This window comes from Zingiber officinale, chromosome 4B (assembly GCF_018446385.1).
Source record: "Zingiber officinale cultivar Zhangliang chromosome 4B, Zo_v1.1, whole genome shotgun sequence".
Taxonomy (NCBI): Eukaryota; Viridiplantae; Streptophyta; class Magnoliopsida; order Zingiberales; family Zingiberaceae; genus Zingiber; species Zingiber officinale.
The window spans coordinates 29876103-29893127 of NC_055993.1; the positions used below are offsets into that span (position 1 = coordinate 29876103).

General features: G+C 35.9%; 1 long non-coding RNA gene across 1 annotated transcript; it reads right to left on the bottom strand.

Moving 5' to 3' along the window:
• Positions 1-5875: 5875 nt before the first annotated feature.
• On the bottom strand, positions 5876-7541 carry LOC121977475. Its single transcript, XR_006110861.1, has 3 exons — positions 7120-7541; positions 6789-7031; positions 5876-6476 (listed from the first exon to the last, which is right to left on the bottom strand). It is a non-coding gene; the product is annotated as an uncharacterized LOC121977475 (long non-coding RNA).
• Positions 7542-17025: the final 9484 nt, after the last annotated feature.

Genomic DNA, 17025 nt, shown 5'->3' on the forward strand with positions numbered 1-17025 from the left:
TTCTAACATATTCCATACAATAACAAGTTCCCAGATCTCCTTCCACTGTTCCATCATACACACACAAAACACCGCTCTTGCTGCCTCCTCCTACTCGAGCTTTCCTTTACCTTTATCTACAGTATAATGGAATGCAAATCTATAAAAGTACCATCTACTCACAAAACAAGCATAAAAAGAAGGAACATGTTTTCAAAATCACTTGGGGAAAACATAAAACTCGCACTTGACAGTAATTCACGCTAAAATGCATAATTTGGAAATCTGTACATGACATGTATTTTTAAATAGATTTATCATGTAAAACATCAACTTAAAACCATGCTAGCTGTGTAAACATGTAATGGAAACATAAATCTTGCCATACTATAGAGTTCATCCATGCTACACTTCATAACTCAAGTTCTCAAACTTAAGAAGGCTCACGGCCGTGTGGTTTCACACAGTCGTGCACCTCTTCCTCTCGGCCAAAGGGACACGACCGTGTGGATTCACACGGCCGTGCACCTCTTCCTCTCTGCCAAAGGGACACGACCGTGTGGATTTACATGACCGTGTACCTCTTTCTCTCGGCTAAGGTGACATGGTTGTGTGACCTTCACACGGTCGTGCCCTACGCCAGCTGGGAATACCTTACACGGCCGTGTGGCACACACGACCGTGCTAAATTGTGACCTCGGCAAGGCTACACGACCGGTCATCGCAACACGACCATGTCTTGCTCCTTCTCAGGCAAGGCTACACGGCCGGTCAGGGCCACACGACCTAGACCCGCTAGAAGCTCTAGACTCCCTTCCAGCTCTGCTTGGCTCTAAGTCATGTCCTATCAGTCAAAACAAGCTTAGATTAGATCTCTGAACTGAGCAGTATATAATAAGTAAGAATGTCAAATATTTAGATATGAAAGGAGTAACGTCTGTCCTGTAAGGTAAGGCTAGAAGGGCAGGGCGTTACAAAGGAATTGACCTAGTCTAAGGCTAAAATTGATTTTTGAAATTCTAAAAATGGAAAGTTTTGAAAATATGAAAGTTTTATCCTAGAATTTAAAGCCACCATTTTTGAAAACAGTTTTAAGAATCCTAGGCTATTAAACACATTCCTAGCTTCCGACGTAGATTGCTAAACTCACTTTCAGGGAGGGGTTTGGTAAATATGTCATCTAAATTAGACTTGGACTCAATGTATTTGAGTTCAATATCTCCTTTAGTGACATGATCTCTGATAAAGTGGTGTCTAATTTCTATATGTTTGGTTCTTGAATAATGCACAGGATTTTTTGTTAAGTTAATTGAGCTAATATTATCAATTAATACTTTAACATTTGTGAGGTTTAAATTAAAATATTTTAAGGTATGCATCATCCATAGTAGTTGTGTGACACACTCTCTTATGGCTGTATACTCTGACTCAGTTGTAGATAGAGCAACACAGTGTTGCTTTCTACTAAATCAGCTGACAAGTGATAGACCTAGTAATTAACATCCACCACTTGTGCTTTTGTGGTCTAACTTACACCCAGCGTAATCTGAGTCAGAATAGTCTATTAACTCAAAATTATTAGTTCTAGGATACCAAATTCCTACATTTGACATTCCTTTAAGGTATCTAAAGATTCTTTTGACTTGAGTCAAATGAGATTCTTTAGCACAAGTTTGGTATCTAGCACACATAATAACTGTAAATAAAATATCGGGTCGACTTACAGTTAAGTATAGTAGGCTACCTATGTCACTCCTATAGTATTTTAAGTCAACTGGTTTTCCATTGGGATCGTCATCTAGAATTGTGTTAACTGCCATAGGTGTTTTTATTTCTTTAGTATTTTCCATCCCGAATTTTTTAAGCAATTCTTTGGTGTATTTTTATTGTTAAATATAATTTTCCTTATTTGTTTGTTTGATTTGTAAACATAAAAAATAGGTTAATTTTCTAACTAGACTCATTTCAAACTCTTGTTCCATTAGATTAGTGAATTCCTTTAAGAATTTTGAGTTAGTTGAACCAAAAATTATATCGTCCACATAGATTTGGGCTATAAAAATATCCTCTTTTATTAATTTAACGAATAGGGTTGGATCAATTTGACCTTGGTTGAACCCTTTGGATATTACGTAAGAGGTTAACCTTTCATACCATGCCCTGGGTGCTTGCTTAAGTCCGTATAAAACCTTTTTTAGTTTAAAAATATAGTCGGGGTGTTCTAGACTTTCAAATCTAGGTGGCTGTCCTACGTAGACTTCTTCTTTTATTAATCTATTTAGAAAGGCGGATTTGACATCTATTTGATACAGTCTGAACCCTTTATGGGTTGCATAACTGAGTAACATTCTAATAGACTCTAATCTTGCTACTGGGGCATAGGTTTCATCATAGTCAAGTCCCTCTACTTGACTAAACCCTTTAGCGATTAGCCTAGCTTTGTTTCTAGTAATTTCCCCAGTTTTGCTTAACTTATTTCTAAACACCCATAATAGGCTGTACTAACAGCTTCTGCCCAAAAGTACTTAAGTAGATTATACTCATTTAGCATTATCCTAGAGGGCTCAAGTAGTGTTCTATTCTTTCTTTCTACAATTCTGTTTTGTTGAGGTGTTTTAGGACATTAAAATTCGTGATGATATCCGTTTTCAAGATAAAATTTATTAAAGTTATGATTTTTAAATTCACCTCCATTATCACTTCTAATTCTTTTAATTTTAAGGTCTTTTTCATTTTCAACTTGCTTGCAAAAGTTTGTAAAATTTTTAAAAGTTTCATCGTTATTTTTTAAAAATTTTACCCAGTTGAACCTAGACTAGTCATCTATTATTACTAGACAATACAAGCTTCCATTTATGGATTTGATCCCATGGGAGTCAAATAAGTCTAAATGTAGAAGTTCTAGTATTGAGTTAGTTTGATGTTAATTAGTTGGTTTGTCGGTAGATTTTGTTTATTTTCCTTTTTGACAAGCATTACATATTGTTTAGTCTAAGTTAGATAATTTTGGTAATCCTCTAACTAGTCCTTTTAATTTGCTTATATTTATGAAATTTGTGTGTGACATTCTTCTATGTTATAACCAAGTTTCTTCTTTTTGTGTTAAATAACACTTATTTGAAGAAGTGGTTAAGTTAATTGCATAGATGTTATCTTTTCTAAACCCTTTTAGACTTATCGTAGGGTTATCTAAGTGTTTGATTAAGCATTCTGATGATAAAAACCTAATCTTATATCTAGTGTCACACAACTAACTAATACTAAGAATATTATACTTGAAGTTTCAACAAGTAATACATTTGTAATAATAAAATCAATTTTAAGTTTAATATTACCTATGTCAATTACCTTGAGTTTGCCGTTGTTTCCAAAGACAACCGTTCCTAAGCTTTTGTAGGTAAGTTGAGTGAATTTGCTGTGATCACCAATCATATGCTTGGAGCAACCACTGTCCAAGATCTACTTGGTTTCCTACAAAAGGTAGGACGTAGGGTGAATTTGAGTTCAATCATAACTTTACTTAGCACGATTCTTTAGTTGCTTAGTTAAAAACATTTTAAAGTTACGAAGATTTTAATATAAATTTTAAGTTAAAAATAAATTTTAAAAATAAATTTTAAGTTAAAAATACTTTTTTTAAAAAATAAATTTTAAGTTAAAAAGAATTTTTAAATTAAATTTTAAGTTAAAAAGATTTTTAAAATAAATTTTAAGCTAAAAAGAATTTTTAAATTAAATGTTAAGTTAAAAAGAATTGTAACATAAATTTTAAGTTAAAAACAAATTTAAGTTAAAAATAATTTTTTAAAATAAATTTAAAGTAAAAAAGATTTTTAAAATAAATTTTAAGTTAAAAAATTTTTAAAATAAATTTTAAGTTAAAAAGAATTTTTAAATTAAATTTTAAGTTAAAAAGATTTTTAAAATAAATTTTAATATAAAAAGAATTTTTAAAATAAATTTTAAGTTAAAAATAATTTTTAAATTAAAATTTAAGTTAAAAATATTTTTAAAATAAATTTTAATTTATTTTTTTTAAATAAATTTTAAGTTAAAAAGAATTTTTAAATTAAATTTTAAGTTAAAATTTTTTTAAAAATAAATTTTAATATAAAAAGAATTTTTAAAATAAATTTTAAGTTAAAAAAATTTTAAATTAAAATTTAGGTTAAAAATATTTTTAAAATAAATTTTAATTTATTTTTTAAAATTAAATTTTAAGTTAAAAAGAATTTTAAAATAAATTTTAAGTTAAAAAAAATTAAAATAAATTTTAAGTTAAAAATAAATTTTAAGTTAAAAATAAATTTTTTAAAATAAATTTTAAGTTAAAAAGATTTTTAAAATATAATTTAATATAAAAAGAATTTTTAAAATAAATTTACGTTAAAAAGAATTTTTAAAATAATTTTTAATATAAAATAATTTAATTTAGTTTAATTTAATTTAATTTAAAGTTTAGTTCTTAGTCATCTCACCCGATCAAAATTTTCATTCAGGGAATCCTATAATTTTGTGAGATGAATTAGGTTCAGTTTTAGGGTTTGGTTTAACTTTGTGTCAGATTCAAGTTTAGTTTTAGGCTCAACAAATAGACATTCTTTAGATAAACTTCTGAGAGGTAGCTTCGGTTTGTCACGCTCCCAGAGGAGTCCCTGCCAAACAAAAATCCGGCAACATCTCCCCTGTATCGGTGACAATCTGAAGTATACATACAAACAAAATATATCAACCACATACGGCTGGAATATATACACAACCACGCAGTTAAATAATCAACCCACTCGGCTGGAACAAGAATAAACGCAACCACGCAGTTATATATATACATTAAATAGCCCACTCGGCTGTACAAAAAACCAACACAACGGAAAAACGATAATGAAAAGCCCATATAAAACCAATCAACACACTGCTAGCCGGCTAGGCTTTATATAACAACCACAACAACACAAATACCACAACAACACCAAATACACAAATACCAAATACAAGTAAAGCATAAAACGAACCCAAAGCCGACGTGGGACCCGACAAGATACTCACACCAACCATCTATCTACCGAAACATAAATGTATAAACGCGGTGGTATAGGTAACTCGGGGCATAAAAGTGATCCATAAATAAACATGGAGACCAAAGGTATACAGTCTTTAGAATATGATCATACTAACATATCCAATAAATACAACTACCAGTACCAGTCTATCACATATAAAACTGCACATACTACAACCGACAAAATGATAAACACATACCCAACTGAAACGATATACGGTATCGTCAAGAACTCACCGGATCCGAACAAACCCACTATGCAATATAAATACAATCATATACATTTAAAATAAACGATACGAGGACGACAACTATATGTAATAATCATATCTCAAACAAGTGCAACAACCACAATCACACGCAATTAGTATCTACTATACGATGCAAATATAACTCCACGATCGGACATCATACGTACAGATCGCCCACGGTTACCCCGCCACCTCTCGAGACACCACGACCCCTATACGGCCGAGAGGCTTGGGTCCGTGACAAACCATACTAGCCTCACGCACATAACCGCTAGTGGGCTAAGTAGTCATCTAACTACATAGCATCGGGGTCCCCGACTACTCACATCACAAGCCCCCTAACCACCGAACCTCCGCACCCACTACTCAAGAGTGGTCGAGGCGGACAGAGTACACACTGAGTAGCCTAATGAGCAGGACAGGACAGGGGCAAGACAGTTATAAAAGACTGACAACCCTCTCAACTACAAGGGAGACAATAGTTGTTAGTATGCAATGAACATGATATATATATATATATATATATATATATATATATATATATATATATATATATATATATATGTAATCATGATCCAGACACCGTCATCATCAATTCAACAATCCAATCCACATAAATACCCCACAACATGAGTATAATCGTCATGATACCTCCACATATCACACCAGACACATGCTCACAACCTCACATATATAATCAACAAAAAATCACCAATAATCCCCCTAGACATATGTACACAGAACATAGGTACAATCAACATGTATCCTCCAGTAAAACACATCAGACACATGTATATATAACAAATATACAATCAACACAACTCCTCAAATCATCACACCAGACAAATGTATACACGACATACAAATGGACAATCATCATATGAACACCGCCAATGAAATATCCCCGACCATACATACTCTACATGTAAAAATACCACAGAGTCTAGATAACCAAAGTGTAGACTGTATAATAATTAAATAGATTATCACAAGGGTCAAGCATAAGTATCATGCATGAAAGCAAAAAACGAACACGATATAAGGTAAAACAACCTAAATCATCACATAATAACCATGCACTAAGATTAAGAAAAACTACGTAGAGGCCAAGGAAGAAATACCCGCCTCAAATAGAAGGTCTAATCAAGCTAAATCTGATGTCGAGACGCTCGACTCGAATTAGAGTCCTACATCAAACAATATATATATTTTTATTTAGCTAAAATTCAAATGAATAGCTAAATAAAATCCTTAAGACTAAATGAAGGTAAACCCCTAATCAATCTAACCATAAGACCTACTTAAATTAAATCTAATAATTGACTATGGTTAATTGCCTTAACCCTAATCATTCTATTAGATTAATCGCACAATAATCCATTATCTAAATTCAACTAACCATCTAGTAATCATGTGATCCAAATTATACCTAATTCAACACATAAACCTAATTCATCTAGCCACCCTCTAGAACATGTATCAAAATCTCTACAACATACCTCAAGCTCAACCCCCTTTATGTTGCTCCACACAAAGTATTGTTGCTGCCAGGAAAGGTAGCTACTGCTGGAACCAAAGAAAATACACAGAACAACACCCTGCTGGATTCCACTCTACCGTTCGAATCAATAAGGAATCAAGCAAGAAGATCATTGATCCAGCAACAATCCTTTTAGCCTCTGCCCGACAGCTCAAGAACATCTCATCATCTTCAACCGAAACCAATCCATGACCTAAATTAACTGCAAAGGAAAAGAGGATCAAGAACAGAGGAGGATCAGTGAACAGAGAAGGGGATCGAACAAAAATAGTGAAGACAAGGGTTGTTACCTCACCCACACCGTCGTCGCTGGATAGATCTGACGCTTCCCTCCTTTCTTGATCACCTCCCGATGGCGTCGCTCGGTCTGATTTGGCCTGTGAAGAGGTGGATCGCTCTGTGAGCAACGTGAGGAGAGGAAAGGGGAGGTCAATTGGTTGGGAGACGACGCGAATCAAGCCTCCCGCCGTGCCCTAGCCGCCGTGTCATTGACGATCGGTCACAGCATCCACCGAACAGAGACTCCTCGGTCGAAGACGACCTGGAGCCCACTAGTTTCCGTCGAGCTCCAGTGACTCCGCTGGTTTCCGTCGAGCTCCGGTGATGTGCTCCTTCGGCCTCGGCATCGAATCGTCCGAGAGAGAGAACGAGAGGAAATGGGAAGAGGAGATCATGATCGGGTATGGAGAGTCGGTGTTTGGGGGGAGGAAAAATAAGGGAAAAGAGAATATATAAATAAATCCAACATTTCCTCACTTAAATGGGGTTCCCTAAATAGACTTTCCTCCGAGCCCCTGATTCATTCCCTCAAAACCCATCGTATGAACTCCGAAAAATTTTCAGAAAATTTCTAAAAATTCCGAAAAAATTTCATAAGGCTATTTCTCAAATAACCTTATTATTTTATTATTATTTGGGTGCCGTATTTTACATTCTCCCCCACTAATAAAAATTTGGTCCCCAAATTTCATGCTCAACTTAGGGATCTTCATCCAAGAGCAATAACCAACCAACATCCTCATATAACACTCCACCCTAGCATCATAAACATATTTCCAAGCATGACAATCCACCTCCAAGTGAATAGTGATGACTCTGTGGGTTATGAGCTCACCTTACTTCTACTACTCCCATATTGTTACCTAACCAACTGTAGATAAATCAACTGCCTCTGGAATCCATAGTCCGCTAACAATAGATCCTCTAACATCTAAAAAGGGCGCTCAAACTATCCATCAATCTGAGGGTGAAAATCTATACTAAAGAAAAACTCCGAACCCAAAGTCTGCTAAAAACTCGCTCAGAACCATGATGTGAAATCACAGATCTCCAACTAATATAATACTCAGAGATATACCATAAGATCCGGTAATCTCTCTACAGTATAATCCTACTACTCAATCTAAAAGAATTCGTCCTACAAATCGATAGTTAGGGAGTAAAGTCGTCACCCAACAATGATTACCCAAACCATCATATCCTCTCCATGTCCTGGATAATCCCACAACAAAATCCGTCAAAACATGCTCCCAACTCCACTCTAGTATCCAAATCAACGGAGACAATCCTACTAACATCTGATGTTTAACCTTCTCTTGCTGACGTGCTAGACTCCAAACTACTAAATCCGCGATGTCTTTCTTGATATTATTCCACCAATAAGAATGCCCCAAGTCTCCAGACATCAGGTGTCACTCGAATGTATCACAAATCCAGATCAATGTGTTTCCTGCAGTAACTTCTCCCGGATAAGAAGTGACTCGGAAACACACACAATCTTCCATGAAAATAAGAATCCCATTCTCATTACACGAGAATTCTAACTGCGGGCACGAGACTTCTCCGCTCATGCTATATCGGAGCTACACCTAACCCCAGGTACGATACATGTAACGACCCAATTTTCCTGATTTCGAGTTCCAAATGTCCATAAAAATATTTGGAAATGCTTTTAAAATATTCTAGAGATTTTTAGAAATTTTTAGAGTATTTTTATGTAATTTTTGGAGGTCGTTTAGTATGGTTACAAAAAGAAAGAAGTTTTGACCAAAAATTTGTGGAAGGTGAGACTCGAACCCAAGACCTCCGGCCGAACCGGACTTAACCGAACACAGCCAACCAACTGGGCTACGCGTGTTTTGTTAATCAAGTATGAAGCGAGATATATTTAAGTTATAGTAAGGATCAGAAATAAAACCTAGGTTATAAAGGGTTAATTTCTTTTACCCGAACCCTAACTCCTTCTCTTCTCCTCACGCCGCGCGATTCATCTTTGCTCGAGCGAAACGAAGCCGTATTAGGGCTTTGTCTCCGGCGCCGGCGAAAGGCCCTTTTCGGCCGGTCTTCACCGTGCGTGATCACCTCGACGAGGGGAGCTCGGAAACGTGAAGAGGAGCCGAGATTTCAAGCTTCTCCCGAAGCCCTAGTTGCCTCCTTTCGGTTGTAAGTCCTAAAAGCAAGTGTAAGTACTACTCACCTGCGGTAGGAGTTGCTCCGAGCTTTCGGTTTTCGTTACCTTACTTCCGGATCTTGTTGTGCCGAGTAGAAGAATATGCTAGGGTTTTCCTCCTTGCTTTGTTGAGATGACATCTTCGGTTTCTGTTAATTGAACACCAGTAGCTACCATTTGCTATTAGATATGCATGCAAGTTTCCTAGATTTCACTAGTTCTAAGTTGGGCACGAATAGCCCTCAATTCAGGTACATAGTGTTAGTTTTCTTCCTGTTTAATAACATAGCAAGCTTAGTTTACATGGATATACATGGGCAGATCATTTAGTTTCCATTTACTATTGATTCTTGTTTCTTTCCTTTACCGGTTACAAGCATGGACAATTTTCTTGTTCCTTTGCTGTTAGTTGTTCTCACTCTGCCATTAGTTTGAGCACGAATAACTCCAGCTTAGTTCCCTTAAGCAGAGGCAGATCCCTCCTTTTTACATAGTAGCTTAGTTTTCCTTGCTAATGCCATGCACCTGATTAGTTTTAAGTTGGTATTTCAGCCTATGGTTGTCTTTTAAGCATGCCTTTAGTTCTTAAATGTGGTACCCGTGTAAGTCTAATTGCTGCCATAAATTCCAGCAAAAAGGGGTTCCTTTGCCCTGTTTTTACAGCATGATAGAAAGTGTAAAGTCGCATTCTTTTGCCTTTATTTACAGCATGTTTAGTAAGTCCAAGTTAGCTTTCTTTTGCTCTATTTTACAGCATGTTTAGAAAGTCCAAGTTAGCTTTCTTTTGCTCTATTTTACAGCATGTTTAGAAAGTCCAAGCTAGCTTTCTTTTGCTCTATTTTACAGCATGTTTAGAAAGTTTGAATTAGCTTTCTTTTGCTATATTTTACAGCATGTTTAGAAAGTCCAAGTTAGCTTTCTTTTGCTCTATTTTACAGCATGTTTAGAAAGTCCAAGTTAGCTTTCTTTTGCTCTATTTTACAGGATGCTTAGAAAGTCCGAATTAGCTCTCTTTTGCTCTATTTTATAGCATGATTAGTAAGTTCAAAGTCGCTTTCCTTTGCTTTGTTTAATAACATGCTTAGAGAGTTCAGATCTGCTTCCCTTGTGTATTTTCATATAGCATGCTTGGTTAGTGTAATCCTACACTTGTTAGATATATCTACAAGATTCTAATAAACTCTAATAAAGGATTATGAGAAGTGTGATTAAAGAAAAAGACTAAAGTCTAGTTAAAAAGAGATAACAAGTAAATTAAAGTAAGAGGCTAGTACCCAACTTCCGAGGTTGTCGTTAAACAAATCCAGGTGACCAATTCCGAGGTCTTGCACCTGGTAAGACCGAGGTCTTTATCCTCATAGGGCTGGAGGCTCGCTACCCCAGTCACTATTAGAGAACGCGCAAAACAAAGATGGTACTAGCCTGGGCCCAAAGAAGAAGAAAGTAAAAGAGAAATTAAAAGATTAATTTCTAGTATAAAAAAAGTAAAAAGAAAGAAGAAGAAAGTAAACGAGAAATTAAAAGATTAATTTCTGGTACAAGGATATAAGAAAATATAATAAGTTTTATGCTTAGAATAAATAAAAAGTTAGTTTCTTTAATTCTAAGCTTACAGTGTTGATTTCTTATTATCCTGTTAGATAGTGAGCATGTTTAGTATTCAGTTTCATTTTCTGTATACCATGAGCACATTTCAGTTTCAGTATTATTGCATTACTTTTTATGCACTTCGAGTTTTGTGAGATAGATTAGTACTTACTAAGCGTTATCGCTTATAGTTTTGTTTTCTTTCCTCCTACTGCAGATAAAGGAAAAGCTAAGATATGAAGGGAGGCGACAGGGTGGTGGTGATGATGAATGTGTGTGGTGACTGGACTATGGAGAGATCTAGAGAGTGCTAGCAAACTTGCAGGACCTAATGATTAGAGTTTATGCTTTAGTTCTTTTCTTTAAATACTGTTATGAAGTTTATGTGATTGTGATTGAGTTTGATTCGTATTGTAGCTTATTTATGTCCTATTCTGGGAGTTGTGTTTAGTTCTTGTTGCTAGTCTAGTCTTTTGGTTATAGTATGAATTTATTACTGCGTGGTTGTGAATAAAATGTGTTCTAGTGTACAGGGGAGACTCTGTCGAAATTTTTCGGTAGGAATTCCTCTGAACTGTGATAAATCTAACTGACTCTAATAATAGCGTCAATGACACTAGATAGAGAGTTGTAGTTAGGTAACATTCGCCCTTAGAGAGTAGAAGTAAGAAGGGTGGGTTGTTACAATACATCTGTGTAGAATACAAATCCGTCTACACTAGAAAGCACAACTAAGATGGTGCAATTAACAAATTTTTGTTTCAACTCCTGAAACTGATCTCGTAAGCATCCGTCTAGGAAAGTTCTATTCCCTTCCTAGACAGTCCAGTCAACGACATAATCTTGAATAGACCCTCAACCAATCTCCCATAATATCTAGCCAGACCAAGGAAGCTACGAGTCTCCTGTAAAGACTATGACTACTCCCAACTGATAATAGCTTCTATCTCTTGTGGATCCACTAATATCCCTACTGGTGACCATGTGTCACAGAAATCCCACAGATGACAATCAAAATACGCACTACTGAACTTCACATATAGACGTTCTCGTCGAAACATCTCTAGAACTATGTGAAGATGGTGTACATGATCCACCTCGGATCAGGAATATATCACAACATCATCAATGAAGACAATGAAAGCTGATCCAAACACCCTAGGAATACCAAATACATCGAGTCCATATGAACATCTAGGGCACTGTAAGCCTAAATGGTCAAACCAAGGACTCATAATATTTATATAATAGGCATTCTTAATCGTAAGATCCCCAACAAATTTGTGATTTGATCACTAACTACAAATCAACAAATCCATAAATATCACACATGTAATACTTCCCATATCACTAACAACATCAAACACCAAATAGTAGATCATCAAACTAAACATCCACCAATACATCTTCAACAAATAACATATTACCACACTTGATCTCCTAATATCCATCAATAAAAAATCATCCTCAACATCAATCAAACCTGATAACTTCATGTACAATGATAGCGAAAAAGGAAATCATCCAACCTTTAACACTCACTGCCAATAACTAGCTGTATCCAAAAAGTCTGCCCAATCTCATCACCCCATCCTCTTAGATACTCGAATATCCATAGTAAAAGAATGTCAATCCCAAGTCCAAAGATTCACATAACTTCCTGATTGAGAGTCTACCCATCAAGAAGATATCTCCACCACTCTCATAATTATCCTATATATGTCCTTCGACAAATATCGATAAAAGGTCGAACCCTCTAATCTGAGATATAGACTACAAGACCTGGTAAAAATGATCATGTGGTCAAGGTCTTGAGTTACTTGATAGAAACAATGTTAGCTGAGTCGTCTAACCATTGCCTTATAACTCATCTTACTGCAATTGCTCCACTAGAGGTTCAGTAACTTCTAGTATCGAGCAATAAACACAAGATAGAGGAACACTATCACTAAATAGCTGGTCAAAATATCTGTCAGTCGATGCCCTACCCATCGAAGATCATCATCTGAAATTATACCTAGTTACTATTAGACCTCCTAGGTATTACTCAACTAACATCATTTCCTCCGCACAATTGCGGGCTATATATAACTAAGTACATCAAGGATATTTAATCATATCTAATAGTTCCATAAGTAAGGATCTTCCATGGAACAACGTTAGAAGAGTCGACTGATCATCGCCTTATAAACCATCATGCTACTGAAAGAAGTAGAGAACTACTCTCTCTCCAAACACCTCTAAGAAATCACTAAGTGATGACCTGATCTCTAAAAAGCATTCTCTGCTTCTTCCTTCATACCGGGTCACGTAAAGATTTAAGCAGCTAACTTCAGCTCTCTCACGTCAGTACAAATCATAAATCCCAATGTACTATCCAAGTTATATACCCTAGTAACTACTAAATCTCATAAGTGTTAAGCAAGTAGCTTTACACTTTTCCACACCGGTGGGATATCCTGTCCTAATGTATCTCCTAAGTCATCTAACCAGGTATAGACAGTCCATGGTCAAAGTCCCCATGTAATAGGATATATCGATCTTCTATAGACTGACCAAGCTGACAATAGTATACGGCTAACAAATGTATATACATCGATCCTCTTGTTCTAGTGTCCCGCTCAGCCGCATGGTCCAAGCGCCTGAACACAGTCTAGGTGCCCGGACCACCTCTATATAAGGGGGCCAGTAGACACACTTACCTCATTCTAATTTTGTTTGAGTTCTTCATTTTGAACTCTTAAAAAAAACAAAAATAGGAAAAACTAAATTTTAAAATTTTGTCTCCTCCGATTTTCAAGCCACGCTATTGAGGATCAACCGAGGTCATCACTTCTTTATAAATATTCATGATGTGTTGGTGATATTTTAAACTTAAACTTTTTTTTAACTGAGAATTTTATTTTTAGAGTTTTTTTTGTTCATTAGGAAAAGGCCAAATACTGGTGTTGGTCCTTCAACTCCTAGTATGGATCCTAGGTTTCCAATAGACAAACTTAGGATTAGATTTTCTTCCATTACATATGTTCCATTGCTTTCTAGATATCTAGATAGACATTTCTTCATGTGATCATGCATTTCCTATATAGAGGTCATTGACTATTATAGGTTGCAGAGTTAGTATATTGTTATAGTTTTGTAAACATAGGTCTATGTGCTGAACTGTATAACAACTTAGTTAAAGTTAATGATATTACCTACACCACTAGGGTCGTAGGTACAGACATTATGTTATCATCTACTATCATTAGAGACCTTTTAGGATTATGACCTTTTGCATGTTCTTTTTTGTGCTACCCCCTAGGGATCTACCATTTGGTAATTGTTATTTGCACATTACACTCGATACGATATACTCATATTGTTTGGGGGACAACGTGTACTAACTGTGACCTAATTTAGATCTATCACCCTAGGATCCAGGACTATGTTGTTGGAACCCAAGGTTGTTTTGATGTGATCAAACAAGTTAATTTAGGTCATGTTGATTTTTGATCCCTGTGTCTAAGTGTGCAGGAGCTTAGGAGCACAGGAAGTCGAGCGGAAGACGCGACTAGCAAGTAGGACGGCACGGGAGAAAGCCGACGGGCTTGGTGCATCTGAGGGACAAGGCGCCATGGAAGAGTACACCGGTGGATGAGAAGAACGTGTGCGACGTTCGAGGGACGAGAAGTCGGAGTGGAAGCCTGCTCGAGGAGAAGGCCGAAATTGGGTTTGGGTGAGCCTTATTTCCGTTAGCCGAAATCGCCCAAGCGAGTGAAGCCAGAGAAGAAGACCTGGACCGAGGCGAGCAGCACCGGAGCAGAAGGCTCAGATCGAAAAAAGTCAACCATGTTGACTTTAAGGCTCCAGGCACCCGGACCCAATTCGGGCGCCCAAAACCTGATTCTATCCAAATCACGTTTGACCACGATCCGTTGTGGAGGGGATAAAATTTTATCCCCCTACAGACACTTGGAGCCCTTCCAGATGCTCCAACCAAGGCTATAAATATAGCCTTGGTCCAAGAAGCTACAATCAACAAGCAATTTCATTTACAACACTTGTGCGCTTTCCATTTTTGTTTAGCTTCTTCATTTTTGTGCTTTCACTGCTGTAAAGAGGTTTTTCTGCTTGAAGCTTCATTTTGTTTAGCTTCATTGTCTTAGATTAACAACTTCCCCAGTTGTAACCAAGTAAATCCTTTGAGCCTCTATTTTCTGTTTATTCTAATTTTATTTATGCAAGTGTTCATTTAAGTTCGAGAAGGGTATTGTAACACCTGTAAATTTCCTCTCTTCCAAAAGAGTAAAAAGGAATAGAAGAAAAGAAAAGAAATAAAAATATAAATATAAATGACTCGGACTGGGATTTGAACTCTAGACCCTTGATTTAAGATTGGTTTAAGTAGCCATTAAGTGGTGGTAAAACATCACATTAGTAATAGAAAACTATTCATTATATGTAGATTATGTGTGAAGAGATGCTTCAACTTCCACTTAGTATAAAAAAGGAATGGAAGAGACCAAAAACCTAATTTTTGGTTTCCTCTTCTCCTCCCTAGCCGAAATTCCTCTTCTCCTCTTTTTAGTTTTCGGCCAAGAACCATAGGGTTCCAAGTTCTAAGTTCTTCAAGAGGAGAATCTAAGAGGCGAGTTTTCACAAGGATTAGTACGCGCAGGAAGGGTGACTTGGAGATTAAGGCGTATAAGAGAGGATTGTCTTCCCTACACCCTATAATAGTAAGATCTAGCGAAAGGATGTAAGTACTACTCACCTGCAGTATAAGTTGTTTCGATGATACATGTTGTGATATGTTTTATGCATGTTAAAGAAGATACATGTTGTGTTATGTTTTATGCATATTAAAGAAGATACATGTTATGAAATGTAAGATGCCCTCTGAAGTTTTGGGATTAAGGGCATGTTTAAAGTATCTTGAATTGCTTCCCAAATAGTTTTGGGGCTAAGAAGCATATTCAAAGTGCCCTAAAATGCTTCCCTATAAGTATGGGGGATTAAGCGCACATAAGGTGCTTGTTTAAATGACAAGTGCAAGTATAAGAAACCAATATGTAAAAGAAAGTATTTTACTTTTAAGTGGCATGTACTGGACACAAGGTCTATGGGTGGGCTCCTAGATCGCCCCTAGGCCCCTAATCGCCTAGTAGTACCTTGATAGGTTCGGGATTAGCTACCTCGGATCTTATTAAGGATGCGTGGTAGATATCCAAATTAATGTCACAAATAAATCCCCAAATTAATGTTATGATTGAAAACCCACAACTACACAAGGAAATATTTTAGTATAAGGGCCGAGTCAATTTTTTCGAGGATTATGCTAGAAACATGCTTGTCTTTGATTTAGAACACTCTTTTTGGGTTTTCTAATTATGAATTATGGTTAAGCATTTAAATGAAGTATTAAACTAGAAATGAATTTGCAAACACTACAACTACCTACTATAAAAATAAAGTCTTACTTAATAAGAAATCAAACACCACAAACCACACTTTCAATGGATAAAATTCAACAAAATTGCAATTATCAAAACCTACAAATTCTAAATTAGTCTAAAACAAACTAGAGAACTAACCTTAGGCTACCAAGAATTATTATAAAACTAATTCTATTTAACCAACTAAACTTACCTACTGAAAACCTAAGAACAGAATTGCACCTTCGCATTGCAGAACACAACTCCACAAAAGCTTAACACTACATCCAATTAATTGCATTAGAAATTAATAAATCCATTAAACTAACTAAAATCTATTAAACTGACTAACTTATCATCTAATGGTTCGCTAGAACAAAAATTACTAACAAAAACTTAGAATCCAGAATTGCAAGAATTTCTACTGAGCTAAACGGAACAGAACAGAGAGTTGAAGAATAAAGCTATGCAGTAAAAAGAATTAACAACGAATCTATAATATGAAGTGACGAATTCAGATTCAATTGCAAAAACAGAAAGATCTATTCTAAGGAATCAAACTTCAATGAAACTAAACATCCCTACAATCCAAATCTCAGACCAATTCGTCGTCTCCTTGCCGTCGCACAAGGAACCGCAGAGAACGCTCCAACTAGTGTCAGAATGGTATCCTCTAGCTTCAAGATGAACTCAGATTCACCTGTATTTCCATGCAAGTCTTTAGCAAGTTCAGGATTCAAAAT